This window comes from Lepisma saccharinum, chromosome 3 (assembly GCF_977018435.1).
Source record: "Lepisma saccharinum chromosome 3, izLepSacc3.1, whole genome shotgun sequence".
NCBI classification, from domain to species: Eukaryota; Metazoa; Arthropoda; class Insecta; order Zygentoma; family Lepismatidae; genus Lepisma; species Lepisma saccharinum.
Window position 1 is genome coordinate 40,190,256 of NC_139231.1, and position 21,026 is coordinate 40,211,281.

Here is a 21,026-nt window from a genome sequence, read left to right on the forward strand (position 1 = left end):
TTCAAGGTAATGGAAATTTTACTTTAAAAATTCATGTCACCTTATAATTACATATATTCTCATACTTGAACACAAAAAATCATGTCTATATATGTGCTTGACCCGTTAAAATGTGGGTCCTACACAATGCAATTCGTAAAGATTTATGATATGTTATTCTCATAGATGGAGAAAGGTATAACTGTAGACAGGAAATAACTGTTGAGGCTTTTCTGGAGACCTATGATGAACATATTCTCTCGGGCTATTGATCAGGTGAGTTGCTGTAAGATTTTCAAGCTTTCGAGAGTTAAGGTTACACTCATCTTCTGGGTAGAAGAGAGCTAGCGCCAGTCTCACCTTATATCTTGAAGATTAGAATGGCGTTAGCTCTCGAAAACTCTGAAAACTTTCAACAACTCACCTGGTCGATGGCCCGAGAGGATCTGAACATCAATGGTAGCATACGCGCATCCCTTACGCCAATACTTTGGTTGCAATACATTTCACAACAAATGCAAACTCTTCGTATATATTACGGAATTACGCTGAATTCCACAACGTCGTCCATACTTTCTCACCGGTGACACCATTACTGTTTGCCTTAGACAACCAAAGTCAAGTCAGACCGTGACGCTATATTTTGTAGCTGAACGTGCATCCCGGTGTTCAACCTGATCTCCCTTCGTTTCTATTCAAAGGTCAGAGTGATAATTAGTGTCCTATCACATCCTTTGGGGTAACCAGGATCAGTACTCTCCGCTCATGATCTCAGTTCCTGATCATGGTCTTGGAATAAGTGTACCCTTGTTACTACCCGACAAGTGATACGTTTGGCTTTTGTTTTCATTCCACTTTATGCACAGATCGGAGAGGAACTACAGTTTAGTGGGATCCAAATCACTGTGCCCCCACCTGGTATCGAACGACATGTGACACGTGTCATGCACGACTAACAAACAAGAGTCTCTATGAGTCACCATACACTATTCATCTTCACCGTCGAAATTAAATAAATATACAGGGAAGCCATACAATATGAATAATACCCAAGAAATCGACTGAACGTGCTACGTCAAAGAGTGCAAAATTCCATACATTTCAACCTGTACTTTTAGATACCACCTCGTATATGACCTGAAAGTTAAATATGAATAACTCGCATGCAATAAAATGTCGAAAAAATATTATAAAGTTATGTCTCGTCTAGAAATGAGCCTTCTTTGCTTTCCAGCGATTTAAGATGTTCGGAAGATGAGAGACATTTTTTTTAAAAAAAAATGAGAGGTCCGAATTATATTTCAATACAATCTTCATGGATGTTCAACGAATTGCATTAAGATATGCATCCATGCAGAGAATAAGGATCTAGAACGGATCCAAAATCTCTTGATCCTCATTCTTTCCTCCAGCAAATTATCTTTCTCCAGATGGATCGAAGCATCCATGCTGGTTGGGTTTTGAAGTAGGACGACGTTTAGGGATGAGAGGAAAGTGATTATAAGGGACAGAGGGAAGGACAGGGGAGAATCCTTAAGGATAAAAGGGAAGATGGGGAATATGCTGAAAAACTGGGCACGATGATGCGAGAGATGGAATGGGAAAAGCGAGGGAATTAATGAAGAAGAAAAGTTCACTGAAATCAGATAAAGAGTTTTACTTGAAATATGAGAGTCGAGGTTTCGTCGGTAACATGTCTGGCTGTCATCCGAGAGACCCGGGTTCGTTCGTCGGTGCTTTCAGGATATCTTAAGTCCATGTTTCTGCCTAAGTGGCTCTAGGGTCCACTCAGCCTCTTATCACTGGCTACCTGGAGGCGAGTCTAACAAGGCGCCAGAACGTGGTGCTGATCACATCGCTCCCACCATGGCAAATATCGCATCCAGTAATAATTATTTCAGGAGCAATACGTATAAATGATGACAAGTTGTAAAACGAATATACGTGTATGTATATATATATATATATATATATATATATATATATATTAAAATGTGTTCAAAATTTTTCATATGCCATTTTAACATCAAACATTGTATTTTTTTAAAAAAAATGCTTAGATTTTCTAGTTCGTATGAATGGTGTTTTAATCTTCACAATATAAAGTTGTCCTTCTTCAGCTGCATTTTTTCTACACGCTTGTTTTTTGTACATGTTCCTCCCAAGAAAGGCGTCCTCATCTCCAAGTTGGAGCGACTAAAACCCCACATTTATATGAGGCCATCTATGTGCGAATGATGTACTACAGTCACGGGCATTTTTGAGTTGTAACTATCCTCTTGAAAGTGATTGGAATTGGGTAACTTAGTCAAAAATGTAACGCGTTATCGTTCCCGTTAGTTTGTCATACAATAATGACATTTTTACGTAAGTATCGTACATCATAGTAATGCACATTTCCCCAGTGTAATTTTACATGCACAAGCTTAAAACACAGTTAACGTTCAGGCAAATAAATCCTCCGCTTCTGAATGGTTTTAATTCGTTGTTAGTGATAGGTTATTTTACGTAGCTTTCTGCACCTTGTCGCTAATCGCGACGATGAGGGTGGCTGATGGTCTGATGAGATTGACGAAGGAACAATTACAAAGAACGCCTATGACTAGACCGGGATTCGAACACGGACGGAATTCCTGATGTAGTAGCGCGCTGGCCTTACTACTCCCCTCAGGAGGTCAGCCCAATTCTGAATAGAACGCAAATAAATTGCCATTTTTTGTTGTTGTTGTTTTTTCGTGTATTTAGGACCACTTCATGCAAAGATATGCTGAGACTGTACCTGGAGTTTCAAGTGTGGGGCCGAAACCACTGTGTGCCTCCACAGAGAACTAAACCCGGAACTCCTTGAACACAAGTCGACGACGTTACAACTACGATACCGGGGAGGCCTTGTAAAACAAGGTAAGCAAAGTAACGGAATACCAGTACAATCGCTCATGTTATTCTAGTAAAAAATTGCAAACTCAAACACCGATATAACATCGCGTTACTAACGCGAGTATCGAAATAGCAACACGCTTGCAAGTACCGAAATAGCAACTCATTACTAACGCAAGTGCCTAAGTAGCAACGCCTTACTAACGCAAGTACCAAAATAGCAACGCCTTACTACCGCAAGTACCAAAATAGCAAAGCCTTACTACCGGAAGTACCGAAATAGCAACGCCTTACTAGCTCAAGTACCGAAATAGCAACACCTTACTACCACAAGTACCAAACTATCAACACCTTACTAGCACAAGTACCAAACTATCAACGCCTTACCAGCACAAGTACCGAAATAGCAACGCGTTACCAATTCAAGTACAGAAATAGAAACCTCTTATTAGCACAAGTACCCTAATAGCAACGCCTTACTAAAGCAAGTGCCAAAATAGCAACGCCTTACAAACACAAAAGCCCAAAGTAGCAACGCCTTACTAGCGCAAGTACCGAAATAGCAAAGTATTACTAACACAAGCCCCAAAAATAGCAACGCCTTACTAACACAAGTACCAAAATAGCAACGCCTTACTAGCAAAAACACCAAAATAGCAACGCCTTACTAACGCAAGTACCTAAATAGCAACGCGTTACTAACGCAAGTACCGAAGAAGCACTACCAAGAACGATACTTGCGTTATATTACTTCCCAACTCTCTTTTTATGACTTTTGTTGAAAATCAGTGTTTGCTTTGGACAGTAGACGTATTCAGCGCAAAAAAGTTAAAAATCAATTCAAATATTATACAGAAAATGCCAATAAGAATAGTCCCAGGATTGTCATACCTTCGTAAAGAGCACTACAACAGCGAAGTCCGTCACGGGGAAATTGAAACATCGTGAATTTCTCTCCGCTCGAAGGGCCGCTTAGTTCATTACTCGCGAATAAGAAGACGTTTCCTTTTGCATGTTTCGTTCGATATCGCGAAGGCATTTGGTAATGAGGTATTAGGGCCGTTTAATTCCTCATTAAGGCGAGGCTCCTCGCAGTCTTATTTGCAATTCAATCCTTCCTAATCTGTTGCAAGAAATGCCTTGAAGAACATCGTAATTCTCCGCGCAGAAGAGAGGTGGGTTTTCCTTAGCTTAAACGGAGGCTTCATCTTGCCTGCATTCTGATATCTCGATCTCTAAGTTTCCTCTCTCTCTATTTACATCTAGATCACGCCGTTCTATTTCTTTCCTTACTGTTTGTCTCACTGTATTTCAAAAAATCTATATACGTGGGTTAAGTCATAAGTCATGGCAACTATTTTCTTTCTCGCGAACAGGGGACAATACGAAAAATCTAAGATATACGTTTGAAAGTGTATGGAATGTACTTTCAAAAGAAGCCACCAGATGGTGTATGTGAACAACGGTGGGGTAGTAAGCACGCACCCAAGTTCAGTCGGTGAGTGGCAGCGTTCGAAAATGGAGGTCACGAAGCAGGAGCAACGTTCGTACGTTAAAATAGCAGTTCTCCGCGGCAGATATGCACGGGAATTCCATACAGAGCTAAGGGAAGCTCCGGGTGTGCATGCCATGCCCTATCGAACAGTGGCGAGGTGGGTGGAGGCCTTCAACGGTGGAGAGTGTCAACTGCCGATCTGCCTCATAATAAAACACTGTTGTCCAACATCCTGCGTTCTGCCTCTTCCCTACGACAGCTTCCTGCATCCAGACTTCATCTGGTGGCTTCATTCGAAGGTACATTCCATACTCCTTTAAACTTACATCTTAGATTTTTCGTGTTGTCCCCTTTTTGCGAGATAAAAAAAGTTGCCATGACTTACGACTTAACCCTCGTATACAGGGTAATTCAAAGAGTTTTGCCAAGATTTTACAGGCCTTTACAAAGCCGTTTCTCACTTATTACAGTAAACACATATATGTAGATTCACCTCTTAAATTCTGTAGGGAAGCGCATCAAAACACGATCTGAAAATCTTCGACAATTTTATTTAATTATTCAATCGAAGTTCCAGCAATAAATGATGGTACATATTTGCGTTTAATATTCCAACATCCTTCCAAGTAACTGCGTAACATGAAATATGTTATTACGAGTTAAGACGGAGAACTAATTCACTTTGCGACGAACAGTTAAAGTAAATATGAATTTTAATGAGTTGCCAGAAACGTCAGAGTTATTCTATTCCTTGTATATATTGTGCGTCAATGGCAGTTTCTCAGGAGAATTTTGGTAGTAGCAATCAATGTATTTGATGTGGATAGGGGCTTGCCTTTACATGTAAGCCTGCTAACTTCGTTTGTTCATCGTTTGACTGATTTATTTTAGCTCACTTTTCTGACCCTTTGTAGATGATGAAGTGGATGAAAAGGCTGTGTCAAAGAACACCATTGCCCAAGCCAGGATCCGAACCCGGGACCCCTGGCGTCATAGCGTGCTATGCTAAGCACTCCGCCACGGAGGCCGGCAGTAACAGTGATGCGTCACAAACCTGCGTACTTTGAAAGCACGATGATAAGAATAGTGTTTTTACAGTTGCTGTGTGATTCCTACTCCTGAGAGTTTATAATGCTAACGTAAAGGACAGGAGGTTTAGCTACTGAAAAGTGAAACTTAAAGTCAAATTTGAAATCGTATGGATAACAATGATGTAATAGTTGGGTTGGAATGTAATATATGCAGCCCTAAGAGGGAAGGAGCTGATACGCAGCTTTCTATTGGGAGAGACGTGGTCAGCGCTGAATTCCACCTATGCTGTTTTCTTGCTTGCTGGGCTGTTCTCTTCCTAGAGTCCGAGTGCATTCGGAACATCTCCAGCTGACTGCGCGAGTCTAGCCAGCGAGTCTACGAGCAGTGTACAGCGTAAGCAATAGAGTTAGCTATATGCGCAGAGTAGAGATGACGTCAGCGGTTCACTTCTTGATTGGAGGCGTCGGGAGTTATGACTCGCTCCCAAGGTGCAAGCGCAGAACGGCCAGAGCTGTTACGGAAATAATCTCACTCTACCATCCTTTTCAAGTAGGTCGCCAATTTTGTCCTGGCGGAGATAGGTCACTAAAGACGACAGCACTAACAAATTTTGATAACTTTTCGACATTCTACTCTTTTTTTTCTTGATTCACAAATTCCTTTACCAGAACGTGGAACATAAATACTTGTTTTGAGTTCAACCTATGTTCAGATACGTTAATCCGAAACGGAAAAACAGCCTCGATCCAAACAATTATGTCTGCACACAGAATCCAAAATGTGTGAATTGACACAAATATTTATATTTTTTTGACTCCAGTAATATATTACTAGGTATAAGCTGCTAATGAGGTACTTTTGGTTCGGCAAAATACACAGAGAAATGCATTGAATGGTGCTCTTCCCACCTGCTGTTCCATGTGATGCACTAAAAATGCACCCATTTAACAGATACGCAACGGTGATCACAATCACACTGTTTAACTGCGTCTGGTTTGAGTTGGTGTTTTAAGTCCACTTTATGCACAGTAAGGCTAATCGGGACTGGACCTACAGTTTAAAGTGGGATCCGAACCACTTGTGCCTCCACCGGGTATCGAACCCGGGACCCCTGTTTAACTGCGTCAATTGATGCACCGAAAGTGCATCAATCTTCCTTTAATGCATTCCTATACCCTATCCCCGGAATCTGTGGAGCAAGGACGCTCATAGTGGCAGAGAAGAGGCGAAATCGAGTGGGCAGAGCGAAGCAGTACACGCTGCTGCTAACGCGCTTTCCCCCTCCACGCAATCCCGTTCCCTCTCACGTGTTTATTGGTGGAGCCGCCTCACATCAGAGACTTGTTTTCGTTCGCTTGCTCCAGAGACCTACTCAGGACATAGTATAGTTCTGTGTGTGTGTGCATGCTTGCGATTCCGAACGATTCTAACTCGAAACCCTTTCGTTACAATGCAACAACGTCAGCACGTAGTGGAGAGGACTTTTCCACACCAAGGGTTGTTGGCTTGCTTTAAAGAGAACTCTCGTAACACACAGTAACGGTGGGAAAGTGAAAAATAGAGGCCTTGTGACCGTCTAGGATTTCAATTGCAGTCGGAACCGCGTAGAGGGCGTAATCCAATTTCTTGCCTCCCGTTCGACCCTCGCTTCCCCTCGAGGATTATCTTTTCGTTCCCGGCCCCCAAAGCAGCAACAACGGACGGGATGACGTGTGAAGGAAGCCAGAGAACGAAGGGCCCTTAAAGGGAATGACGGAATTGCGTCAACTGTACTACAAACTGTTTTTATTTTTTTTCTTTAAGCAACGTATCTTCGCTGAGCCAATGTAAGATATTTCAGAGATTACAACTGATGGGGAAAAATCTCTGTGGTCGGAAATATCTGGTGTTCAAAGATGTGTGAAAGCGGTGGCGTGGCAATCGGGTACGCGAGTGTGTACTCTAGTCCACCGTGCTATAGCTTTAACTCGCCACTCCAGCACACCCAAGTAGCTGACATGAGAATTATTTTAAGAACGAGGCAGGTATTCTACAATTCGAGGCGAGACCGAGACCCTGCCAATTCTCGTCTGGGCTCGTCTCAACAAATCCCCACAGAGGCATTTGGAAAGGCAGGGAAAAGAGAAGAAAGGCATTTGGAAAGGTAGGGAAAAGATAAGAAAGGCATTTAGAATGGTAGGGAAAAGATAAGAAAAGCATTTTGTAAGGCAGCGAAAAGAGAAGAAAGGCATTTGGAAAGGCAGGGAAAAGAGAAGAAAGGCATTTGGAAAAGTAGGAAAAAGATAAGAAAAGCATTTGGTAAGGCAGGGAAAAGAGAAGAAAGGCATTTGGAAAGGTAGGGAAAATATGAGAAAGGCATTTGGAAAGGTAGGGAAAAAATAAGAGAAGTATTTGGTAATGCAAGGAAAAGAGAAGAAAGGCATTTGGAAAGGTAGGGAAAAGATGAGAAAGGCATTTGGAAAGGTAGGTAAGAGATAAGAAAAGCATTTGGTAAGGCAGGGAAAAGAGAAGAAATGCATTTGGAAAGGCAGGGAAAAGAGAAGAGAGGCATTTGGAAAGGCAGAGAAATGAGAAGAGAGGCATTTGGAAAGGCAGGGAAAAGAGAAGAAAGCCATTTGGAAAGGTTGGGAAAATATGAAGGCATTTGGTAAGGCAGGGGATTATTCTTGCTGTGACGAATGAATGCATGAATGAGTTAATTGCGGGGGATGTCGGTACGTATGGCCATTTTGCACCCTTCAGACTACACGAGGAAAAATCCTCTTACCTACGTAATATCCTTACCCGAAAGTTAAAAATGAGATGTAAAAAGTCCCTTGGTAAAGGTTAAAAGTACGAGGTTGTAAAGGGAACGAAAACACGACACACACAGCACGTTTAAAAGGTAAGAAGACAGTGTAAGGGTCTGCTCTTCTCAAAAAGCTAAGAACATATTTTAAAACACTCCCATTATCTTCCAGCATATGCGATAAGGAGTTTGGAAAGTAAACGTTTGTCTGGGGACCATAAAATCTGCACATTCAATGGAAGAATATGCCGAACACTTAAAAAAAATATTGCAGACGCCACACAATGGACCAACCCTTTCGGCAAATGACCGTGAGTGAGATGGCAGTGTTCTATTAGAATTGGAAGAAAAATGATTTCATTATGGTTTTGCTTGATTGCATGATATTTTCTAAACGATGTATCTTCGCAAGTGTACACACACGCCGTCACGTTTGCATTGCCTGTATAATATATAGTTCGTACTAAAGAGTTATTTCTTTCTTTGGATCAACAATGTATTGCCAAGGGACGTATAAAGTTTCCCATACTTGCACGTAATTCTAGGTATACTACTGGATAAATCAGAATATTTTTTTAAATATTTTTTTTCTGTAAAACTGGCAAGTTCAATATTATTGATTGATTGATTGATTTTGTGTTTTAAGTCCACTTTATGAACAGTGAGGCTAATCGGGACTGGACCTACATTTGAAAGTGGGACCCAAACAACTACGTACCTCCATCGGGAATCGAACCCGGGACCCCTTGATTACAAGGCGACGACGCTACCACTGCGCCATTGGGCGTTCAATATTATTGTACAAAGTGTACAATTGATCCAATGGACGGTAAATAAGAAATCCTGTTTCCACAAACGAGATGAATGGGAAAAACAGTAATCGTTGCTGACTACAGAGTAAACATAGTTCGATACACAATAAATGGAAAATACTGAAAATGTGCTTTGCATGCTCTTTTTTCTCGTAACTTCACCACATTTCGCTTCAATTCTGTAAAGAACGGCACAAAAATCGTAAATTTTCTCTACGTGATTTTAATGTTCAAGATACAAAAAGTATTATTTTATGAACACAGTAGTCAGAATTAATTTACATATTGGCAAGTACATTGTAGATTGTTATAGCAGTATTATTTATCCCCTAACGATATTCCAACACTTCTTTTTACCAAAAGTTGCGCCCTAACCTTAAACTGCCTACGCCCCTGTCTTTGCAGTTCGTTTTCTGTTCTAGTATTTTACAAAGTTCTGCATATTTTGAGCGCCGACACTGTCTGCAGAGAATCTTGGCGTCGGCCCCGGATTGCAATCAGCGAGAAGTCCTTCCAGTTGGTTCGACCACCGAACGACCGCTCCTCAACCTCACGGCTGATCAGTTGGCAGTTGGCTTCGGCTTCACGTCAATCGCTTTCAGCAATCGATCTGGAACTGCAGAGGCCTTCCGCTTCCAGAGAGCCTGTGCAAATCTCGCACCGTACCCGCACCTCACCTTCCTATGTACAGTCACGGACATTGCAGGCTTGTAACGATTCCATTGAAAGTCAATGTATTCATTACAAGCCGGCAGTGTCCGTGACTGTACGTACAAACAGAACTCGCAATGCATCAAATCAAAGCTGGTTAATCATTTTACACAGTTAATCATGTAATTTTCGTTTCTCTCCAATTGCACATCTGATCTACTCAACTAATGCATTTTAATGCATCAAACGGAACAGCAGAAGATAAAAGCAGTGGCGTATTTTACATATTATAGCCGGTAAACCTACTTCCTTTCATATATTTCTTATATATGTATATTTATGTGTAGTTGCAAAGTAAATAAAAAGTAAAGTGGTCCCCTGTGCTTTTCAGCACGCCATGAAGGCGTATGGGATTTGTGCAGTTAGGGCCCCACACTTTCTTGATCACGGCCGAAGGTGGGAGTGATCAGCACCACGCCCCTGGCCGACTTTAACCCCCTAGAGTTTCCTCAATATACCCGCTTTATACGACGATGAGTGGGCACCGGAGCCGCTTGAGCAGGTGGAAAAAATCCTGGTTCTCCCCATCGAACCCGGGTCACTCGTATGGTAGTCAGGAGGCCTAACGACTGAACAACCGCTGCTCATTATGTGCAGTTGCCCATTATATGTTATGCAAACTATTAATACAACTTTCTAAATGAGAATTTAAGTTAATTATTTAAATATCTCAAAGACTGGTTGATGCACGCCACTGATCGTTCTCCATCGCACCCTTCTGACGACCGGATTTTCTCCACCATTGTACGCGGGGAGGGCGAGGGAGGCGAAGCATGTGACTATTTCAAAACACGAACCATTTCGCAATGTGCCCCTACCGGGTGACATAGATAAAGAAGAAGGAGAGACAGAGACAGGACGAAAGGGAAAGAAATGAGAGAAAGGGAGAGAGAATATAACAAGAGAGAGAGAGAGAGAGAGAGAGAAAGGAGAAACAGAGCCCCAAAGAGGTAGAGAGAAAGAGATATCTTCGGATCGTATCTCTTCATTGCACTCAAACTTGCGGATGTCCCCCCAACCGCCTCCAAAAACCCATCCTTTTCCCCTGTCGTTTTATGGAGGAATATTTTTGCCCCATCGATTTCGGATGACAAAGATGAACGCCTGCAGACGGCTCATGTCGTTTTATGATGGGTCTCTGCTTCTTGTTTCATGCGGTGCTCTGAAATATCGTCACTCCAGGTTCGGCTCTTGGTAGAGCCATAAAGTACGGTTTCCTCGACATATATCAGACTTTGATTTGGTCCCTGGCTGCTTCGTCCTCCCCAGAACTGCTGGAGATTCCCATTTCAGAAGAACATCACTTTCACCGTTTGCTGTTACGAGTGTTATGCATTCCTAGTCTCCTATTCAAAAACTTGTGTTTGTTAGAGCGAAAGGACGTTAGTTCAATTCTGCATACTTCAGTAAGTTCAGGTACACAATTTAGTTTGTTTGAATATTTGTTACTTAGCGTCGATTTTCTGTCCTTGGCTAATCGCGACGAAGAGGATGAATAATAATTAGATGAAATTGATGGACACCATAAAGAACTCTCATGTCAAGATCGATGGTGGGATCTCAACCATATCTTTTTGGAGATGACGTGATCAGCACCACGCTAAGAACATATTTAACCTACCGATTGGACCACGGCGGTTTCCTTAGTGTTCTCGAAGTTTTGAACAATTCCACTACAGTTAGTGTAAAAGTCTGTTTGACGCTCGAATAGGCTGAGGGAGCTTGAAGTGGAATTCGAACCACTCTTCGGTATGCCTCCACCAAAATCGAAACCGGGATACCTAATTGCAAGCCGACAGGTTACGACGACGGTGATAGAAGCTCCCAGTACTACCATTAGAAATGTCCACTTATATCACTGTCTAATGGTATTGTCTATCTAAACCTATAATAGTACATTACAGCTCTAATGGATGCTGTCACCTTCGTTATATTTTGACAAATTAGATTAATTTTACTGTGGAGGTATCTGCTCCTTGTTTGACAAGTGGCGCTCTTGTATAAGGTGGTGCAAAAATATGCATGTTTTTGGAATAAGTGTAAGATCGCTGATTTTAAAGATACATACATTTTATTAACACCAAAACCATCGGTAAGAAATGCAGTTTGGATAGGTATACATGGACGATGTTGCTGTACACACATCCGGAGACTCTCCTCAAGACGGTTTTGGTGTTAATAAAACGTTTGTATCGAAAACCAACAACGTTACACTTATTCAAAAAATATGCGTTGTTTTTGCGCCACTTTGTACAAACCTTACCACTAAAGATGTATATATATATATATATAAAGTTTTAAAAACATATATTCACATGGTAACTTACGTTACAGCAAAGGTAACATTATGCTTGATTTGGTTTATTTGCTTTTACATCGCTTTTCTGCCACTTTTTGGTTATTCGCGAAGATGAGAGTGAGTGATGATATTGATAAAGGGACACTCGTAGAGAACACACATGCCGGGATTTAAACCCGGAAGCTCTGGCGTCGAAGCGAGTTTTCCTATCCACTTTGCCACGAAGAAGTGGCATTATGACAATACGTTTAAATACAGTAACGAAGTTCTAATTTCACTTAGTTCGATCTGGATTGTTTGAAGCCATCTAAAGATGTTGTTTAAATCCACATGGTTCCAATGGCATTGTTTAAAAGACAATATTACACCACGGCTCTAATGGGAACGTTTAAACCATAACATCGTATAATTTCTATACAATATCATATGTTTTATTAAGAACACAAGAGATAATTACTCTCGATTTTTAACTATCAGAATCACAGCCAGGAAGCAGTCGCTGGGAACTCCAAGTATTGCTGAGTAAAGGGTTTACATCAATCTTAGTAGGACACCACGCAACAAATAACTTCGAGGAAGTACAGAAGTGCATCGACCTGGTATTTATGACAGCAATCCTTAGAGGATAAATTGTGTGTATTCTGATAGACAGTAGTAGGACAGAGCAGAAAGAAACGACAGTACGAGAGAGAGAGAGTGGTCAGTCTTCGCACAATAGTCTGTAGAGCTGTTGGTGGTTAGACACCAGGGAAAGTAGTGTTGATACTCTCTACCTATTCTTCGACGCTAGTAGGAACAAGCCTACGCTCTTCTTCCACTCTACGAGTCTTCAGAGAACATCAGCTTCTAGTTGAAACAGGTATTTTCCTAAACATCATGCCGAATCAATCTTAGTGAGACCTAAAATCCAATTAGTGTGTAATGTGTGTTCATTTCCATTCTATGCTATTCAAGTACAACCTCTCGCATGAGAATTAATCGCCAAGCGAATATGAATGATGAAAAGTGCTATCGCAACTCAAGGGACTTCTAAAGTTCCCAGGTTAAGATCCCGGCGTTCCTAAGGGAACGATACGATATTACAACACGATCCCCATGGGATTGTTTAAAACTATATTGTAACATCACTGCATAGAGTCTTAATCAATACGATTAAAGATGTGACTGAATGAGAGAACGGCGCTTTAGTCAGCTTGTGGCTGTGTTCTAATGACCATAGGCGTAGTTTGTTAGGGAATAGGGAGGCTAAGCCCCTTCAGAACAGGACATTGGCTCCCCTAAACACATGCGACATGTGCACAAAAAATAGAAACTTCATCATGAATTTGTCATGCGTTACTCTTGTGGTGTGGCAGTAACACGTAAGGAAAGATATTCAAATTATGTTTTGATGCAGAATACAGAAAATACAGAAAACTGAAAATAGGTACAGGGTGCGATTTGAAGGGGAGATGGGGGAGTCCCCTTCTTATGTCTTAAACCATTTTACCCACCGAGTATGTAAACCAAAATATTTACTACATCATATTATCACCAACCACCAGAACAGCAGAGTATCAAGAGACAAAACCAGAGACAGTGTTAGAGTATTGGCGAGAGGCTGTGTACTACACACTTTTAGATGTCATTACCAAAATATTTTTAAAGTCGATTTTCAGAAGACAGCTTACGCACTGCTCATGCTGCAGACTATTGCATGAAATCTGATTACGATAGTTCAACAGCTTTCAAAGACACGTACTCGGAACTTTTCAACATTAAGAAAGCTGGCCCAATGGCGGAGTGGTAATCACAGCCAAGGGTTCCGGGATCGAATCATAGTTCAATAGAAATAATACTAATCAAAAAGGAAGAAATGTACTTACCTACTGCTACTGCAGCATCGATTGGCGCAGGTTGGTCTTATTTCACTTCCCACATTTTACGAATTTCATTCCAAGGATTTATTGTAGACCTGAAAAGTAATGAAAATTGCTCAATAAATATTCGTATCACAAAATACATATTACATAATGAACACTAAGCTGAATGTAACACTGAATTAAAACCTTTTGTAATTACTAGACCTTGAAAATCAAGAGTTTTTGTTCATTTACCAGTATACTTGTAATATACGAGAAATGACTAAAACATTAGCTATGACTTAATCCTTCTTTTTTGTTCATATTGTTATCCAATTGTTAAGGGTATCACCAATGTGGAATAATGTTCATGCTTTCTATGGTTGTAAACCTAGTAGATGTAGGCAGTTACAGAACTATAATTTAGAAGTAGAAATCTAACTATATTTGAAAATTTAATTGGTATTTTTATTGTTGTAGTAGTAGAAGCAGTTATTGTTGTGTGATATTTAAAGCCATAAATTGAGTTTTTACATCTCTGCATAATGCCAGTGTCAATTATTTGACTTCCCACACCGAACAAAAAATAATAGTTTTAACATCTACAATAATTACTATAATAGGGTAAAAGTTGGTAATATTGTGACTATAGTAATATTGTGATAGTTGCTGTGTAACAATATTGCTAAGCGAGCTAGAAGTTTTCTCTCTGCTTGCCTGCATTCCTCTAGAAGCCGACCTGCTGTGAGAATAATGGTGTCTCGCGAGAAGAACGCGTGCAGGAGCCAGTCTTCAAAGAAAATTAACAACACTAAAGAAAAGAGGTAAGTTGATACAAAAGTGTTGTATTTAAGAGAAGTAATAACTGGTTAGAAGCTATAAGTAATGTCAAAATGAAATTCCGTGTGCTAATACTGCATATTTACACGTATATTTTTCTGTGTGAGAATTCCGTTGTCATTGGGTCATGTCCCTGCTAGAAGCTTCTGAACATGGCGTTCTTTCTTACAGGACAGTATTGCAAGATCGAGGAGTGGAAGATGGAAAGGTACGCAAACGGCGTGGTACGACCCGAGTAAACTTAAGATGCAGTAAAAATGATAATTCATCAACATTGGACAATATATAAGGCTTCAAAAGTGTTTGGGATTCCGTGGAGTACCTTCAAGCTCCATGTAAAGCAGCATACCTCGGACAGTTCTTCAAATGTAGAAATTGACATTCCTAAACTTGAGCGACCATGTGAAGCAAGAAGAAACAAGCCCGTGATCCTAAGGCGAAAATACTTATTCCCATGCATGAAGCAAAACAACGTGGAAGGCCAAAGAAAGCCACCAATGTTGAAGACCATCGAACTTCTGACGACCGAACTAATGGGACTGCACCTTCTTCAAGTAAGGGAAAAGCAGGTGATATGTTTTGTGGTGTGTGTTCTGCCTCCTATAATAAGGATGTACATCTCAAAAATGGAGCTGAGTGGATTCAATGTGGTTTTTGTTTTGTATGGTACCACGAAACATGCGCCAACATTTAAGAATCTCCACAGTTCATGTGCAAGAAATGTGAGGATTTTGTGGACGATGACAATGATTAAGAACAGAACTTGAATTTTGTCAAAACTTTTATATCAGACACTTAAAAATATTACTACAGAAGTTTCTTGTTTATTATATTCAGTAATTATGTGAAATACATCGAGTTTTTTTTTAAAGTTTATCACAATATTAGCAATCCTGTATCACAATATTACCATCACTGTCACAATATTACTCTATGCTGTGAACATAAATATTTTAATTGAAAAATATGTAATGTAATTGTGCAGTGTGTTCTATGATAATGACATTACTTAATGAAGCTGTGTACATGTCTCGTGTCATTGCCAATTGGTTTTCTTTTATTTAGTTTAGAAATAAATAGTGTTTTTCTTTAAAATATCACAATATTACCAACCTTTACCCTATACGTTACAATATAAAAATAGAAGAAAGAAATAATATTCATTTGAAAATGCTTTACACAAATAATCAATAACAAATATCAAATAGATCAATAAAGCAAAGAAAAGGAGAAGAGAGTAAAGTGAATTGGCAAGGATGGAGGGGAAAGTAACAACAGATACATGTAACTCTGAGTTTTGTTTCGTTTCAAGTAGGCTAATGGGGATAGGTTTAAGTGGGATCCAAACCACTATGTGCCTCTACCGTGTATCCAACCCGGGCTCCGTGATAACAAGGCGACAGCGCTACCACTATGCTATCAGAAAGGCTACAATAGATACATGTAAGCAGAAGATTATTCAAAGGAAGAACAGGAAAAGTTAATATTGGATGGCGTGAGTATAGGCAGAAACTTGGCCACAGCTGATGCTGTTGATTTTCGCTTCATCCATCTCATTTCATCATTGTCGTCACGATCAGCCTACATTGGGGAAAAGAGCTATGTCAAATCAAACAAATCAATTGTATTCTTTTCATTCTTCAAACACCAGGTCTGTAATTGTTGATATGTAGGAGATTACGATCAAAGGCGTAACTTGGAAAATAAGTTTGGGGGAGCGGAATCGAACTTGGAGCTTAACCTATGGTTCCAGGAGATTGCCAGAAGTACCATTAAATTGTAAATTTTCATGAAAATGAATCTTTTGGAGGGGGGAGTGTCCTCCTAGCCCCCCGAAAAGTCACGCCTATGATTAGGATTACAGTGATGTGATCACGAAGCAAAATTGTTCTTAGATCTCCGACTCTTGTTCTTCCTTACTGTGTACGAACAAGTGCCGACTCGACGCAAGTTTCGATTTCCCATAACTCACATGAGACTCACATGATTATTGGCCCTCGCCAAGAAACGGATGGACCAATCGAGATAATGTATGTTACGGTAGTCAAGTAATATATTGTCCTGGCTCTGGTAGCTGCCGAGACTAGTACCTTGAGGTGGATGCAATTATTATCAAACTTCTCCTCGACCTCTTAATCTTCCGGAGTGTCTTCGTCCTATTCCCCAACTTTTCTTTATACGCTGTTTGTTATTTCTGCCAGAGGACAGGTCGCGTGAGACGTAAATCTCGAGAACTTTCTCCTCCTCCAAGTGGGACCATACTCCGTCCGTCCTCACCCACTTGAGACGCAATCTCTCTTCGCGTTGAGAATCTTTTCCTTGTTCCCGCAACACGCAACTGGAAGACGGATGTGTTCATTCGGGACACACGAAAGACGATGCTGTTTCGTCTGTCGATTCTTTTGAACATGTTACACGCCGTTATAATTGCAAAACCTTAACTGATATGATTAAATATTGTGTACCATGTTGTACAGGGTGTCCAACATAAAATCGCACCATTTTAAAAGTCAATTAGGTTTACATTTTAAGTTGTGCAGCTGTGATTCTTAACGGAATAGGAAAGACCCGCAAAGTTCTCATGGGAATTTTGTAGTGTGGTTCAGAGCCGCAGTGGCTTTGCACTCAATCATTTTGTGTTCTTCTTTACATCGCCTTATCGCCTTTTACGTCTTGAGTTAATTACGATGATGAGCACAAATGATGGGACATGTCTTGACCAGGGTTCGAACCTGAGATCTCTGGCTTCGTTCCGGGTCTTGATTGATTGAGTTGATGATTTAAGTGCACTTTATGCACAGTAAGGCTAATCGGGACTGAACCTACAGTTTAAAGTGGGATCCGGATATGTGCCTCCACCGGATATTGAATCCGAGACCCCTTGATTACAAGGCGACGACTCTACCACTCCGCCATTGGTTTTAACTCCGGGTCTGTCCGAAAGGTCATTGTCATAGCGGTTTGTAGTTATTTGAGTTTCAACCCTGTTAAGGGCTATGCCTAAGTATATGCTTCAAATTGGTCGGTCTTTGGCATAGCGGTTCCAAAAAGCAAAATCAGGCTTGAAGTACTGTCTTTTCGGAAGTGGCGTCACCTTACGAAAGCGCCAATTAAACGAGGAATCAAGAACAGCATAAAGCATACATCGTTTCAGGCTTGAGTACTTGACTCGTGCACTTGTGGTTCATTTGTTTGATATCCTTGAAATCGAACGTCAGCCAGATGTTGGTTTTTGTTCTTCTAATGTGTGGAAATGTAAGTATAAACCATTTTAAAATGCTATGTGATTTCTATGGTGAAAAACAAGTGTTTGGAATGTGCGAAAAATAATATCTTCTTAGTTTCATCTACCGATCGTATTTGGCGCTGCAGTCGGAGTGCAATTCGAAAGACTTTCACTTCCAGTCCATGACTTCAAGACCGAACTGCGAGACCATTCTCGGAGGTGTTCGCTTCAAGTACGGCCTTGCAGCTTTCGGACACAGCCTTCACTACGGATACCTGCGAATTCATTCTGTAAATAGACGAATCAAAGCTGGCTAGTGCAGCTTGTAGTACGGAGAAACGAAAGGTCAGTTAGGTGTAACGAAACTTCCGCTGTGTGGTCAACATCCATCAGGATATTATTGTGGAGATACAGGGAAGTCATTAAGGAAGTCCCGGTAGCACTGGCTCTCCGAAACGTACACGTTTCCCTGTAAAAATGTTCTGTGACTTTTATGAATGAATGAATTAGGTGCTTCGGTACAATGGTCATCTTGCACCTTATGCGAGGAAAAGTCTCTTTATCTATCATCTTTACCTGAAACTTTAAAAGGGTGTTTAAAAGCCACTTGAGAAAAGATAGAACTGCAAGATTGTAAAAGGATTTTTTACAGGACATACCCAACTACACATTAGAAAGATAAAGACATTTTTAAAACTTTTCTCAAAGACAGTGCAAAGGGCATGTGCTTCTCAAAAGCTAAAAACACTGCTTAAAACACTGTCATCATCTCCAAACATAACAAGGAGTAGGGAAGATGAAACGTTTGCCCGAGGATATTAATATCGGCGCATTCAAGACATTCAAAGATGTGTCAAACACTAAAACAACGTTGCATACACGGCAGCGGAGGGTCCAGCCCCTGCAGCAAATGACAATGCGTGAGACGACTGTTTCCAATGCGAAGCCGAGTTAAAATGATCTCTTCTCGACGTGAAGGATGGTACGAGGAATGTCATGCACCAATGTTGGACTTGATAGCGCGAAGTGTGTTCCCCATAACCTCATCCCAATCTTTCGGCAAAAGTATCAAGAATGGAGCAACGGAACACATTCTGCAAGTCCCTGGCTGGCAGAAGTTAGACCAGGATATCATCGTCTGCACCAGCAGACTTAGCAGCAGCGGAGGCCAGCATTATTAAAGGTCCAGGAATTTTACATAAATACAATTCCGGTCCAGGAGTGAAAATCTGGACCGTAAAGAACCCTTTTTATCTGTAAAGTATTTCAATTAGGTCCAGGAACCTTTTTTTCCGGATCGATTTGCATACATTTCAGGAATCTTTTTCCGGATCAGTTTAAATAGGGTCCAAGTTCCGTTTTGAAATGAAACAATACGCAACTTCAATCGAATTTAAATTGTGCGAGAAAAAATGTTCCGGTCATGTTATCGAACCCAATAGAACCCATTAGAATATATGCGTTCCTGTATCTTCAACAACCCTTGCGGAGGCTGCATCGTTCCTGCTTATGCCCACGTGACAAGGACCTTAGCCGAAGTGTTTCAACACTGGCCGATAAGGACACGAGTCGTCGAAAAATGGAACTCGTAGAAGTGGGCGATTTCAGACTCTGGAGCACAGAAAACAACAGACTGAAATTCAGCAATGTCCATTGCCTTGAGGACTGGATAGAACTCTTGCCGTGTGGGTGGAACAGGCAGCATGTACGCCATAACTGTAAACCTCGGAGGCACAACCAACTGTCTCGATCGATTGGGACCCACCTGCATAAAAAAAAACCAGTAAAATTGGGGTACTGCATCTGAGCTCTAAAAACTGCTGCTGGTATTCGGCCATTGGTGTTTCTGCCTTTGGCAGGGTAGTTATAGACATGTCAACCCAAGGTGCAGTAAAACAATTGGTTTCATCTCTTTAGATATTGTACTTGTTGGGATATCGATTACAAATATAAGTGTAATAATAACAATACAAGACCACTACTATACATAATAAAACTTAAGATACAGTGTGGTTAATATATTTTTAATGAATATTATTACTATATATAAAGCAATATAAGTCATATTAACTACACAAACACACACATCTTCAAATTTGGCCTCTCCAAACACACCAGTTATAGTTTAACCCACTGCATCTCGGAAAAGGCGGTAGGAAAAGAACGGAAAACATTTCACCAACAATATTTCCGCCATGTTGCTATATGGAATAGGCTACCAGTTGCTAAAATTGATCACAGTACTTCTCGATGGTTGTAAATATTGCACAATCGTTACTGAAGACAACGGTGGAAATTTCGCCTTACTAACTGATTTTGTTTCTGCTACCATCACAAAACCTGCACACACTGGCTTGCAGTCATTGCAGAGCAGTTGATTGCAACGCCACTACGGTCTCATAAGTACTAAAAAAATGCACAAAAACATTACGAGTTTCAGATTCCGTTTCGCCAAGAATTACAACTGTAAAACCTGAAATATAAATACAAACTGATTTCTTAAAATGTTGGAGTTTCATACCTACAGTATATTTTTCATGAGGTCTAGTTATACATGGTTATCGATGAGGTTTAAGGTTGAAAAGGATTGAACGAGTGTGAACGTCTAAAATGTCCAGCGTGACGTAACTGATATAGGTTCCCTATAGAAACCTTCTTTGATATGGGAACAGGAATGCCAATGATTGTGATTTTATGTAAACATAAATATTTTGAAGAGCAGATATTAACAAAGGAGGAATAAAAAGGATATGGTGATAACCATAAAAGGAGAAGATAACGCTACCTTCACAGGGATCAATGAAATATTGTGGCAGATTCAACACAAGTGCACATTTTTTAATGTACAACGCTGGTCAAGGATATTTCGAACGTTTATATGTTTCATCTGTTTTACTGGACAACTGTAACCATTTAGAGGCGTATAAGAGGTTTATGCTGATTTACAGATTTCTTCACAGCTTTAATAGTCAGTTCGAAGGAGTTTATGAAATTTATTGCTGTAAAAAAATGTATATAAAACTTTGAACCACGGTAATTCATACCCGATTTTCATTCGAATTTATTAACTACTAGCTGATTGCCCGGCTTTGCCCGCGTATTTATTTATCCCAATCTTCTAAGTAT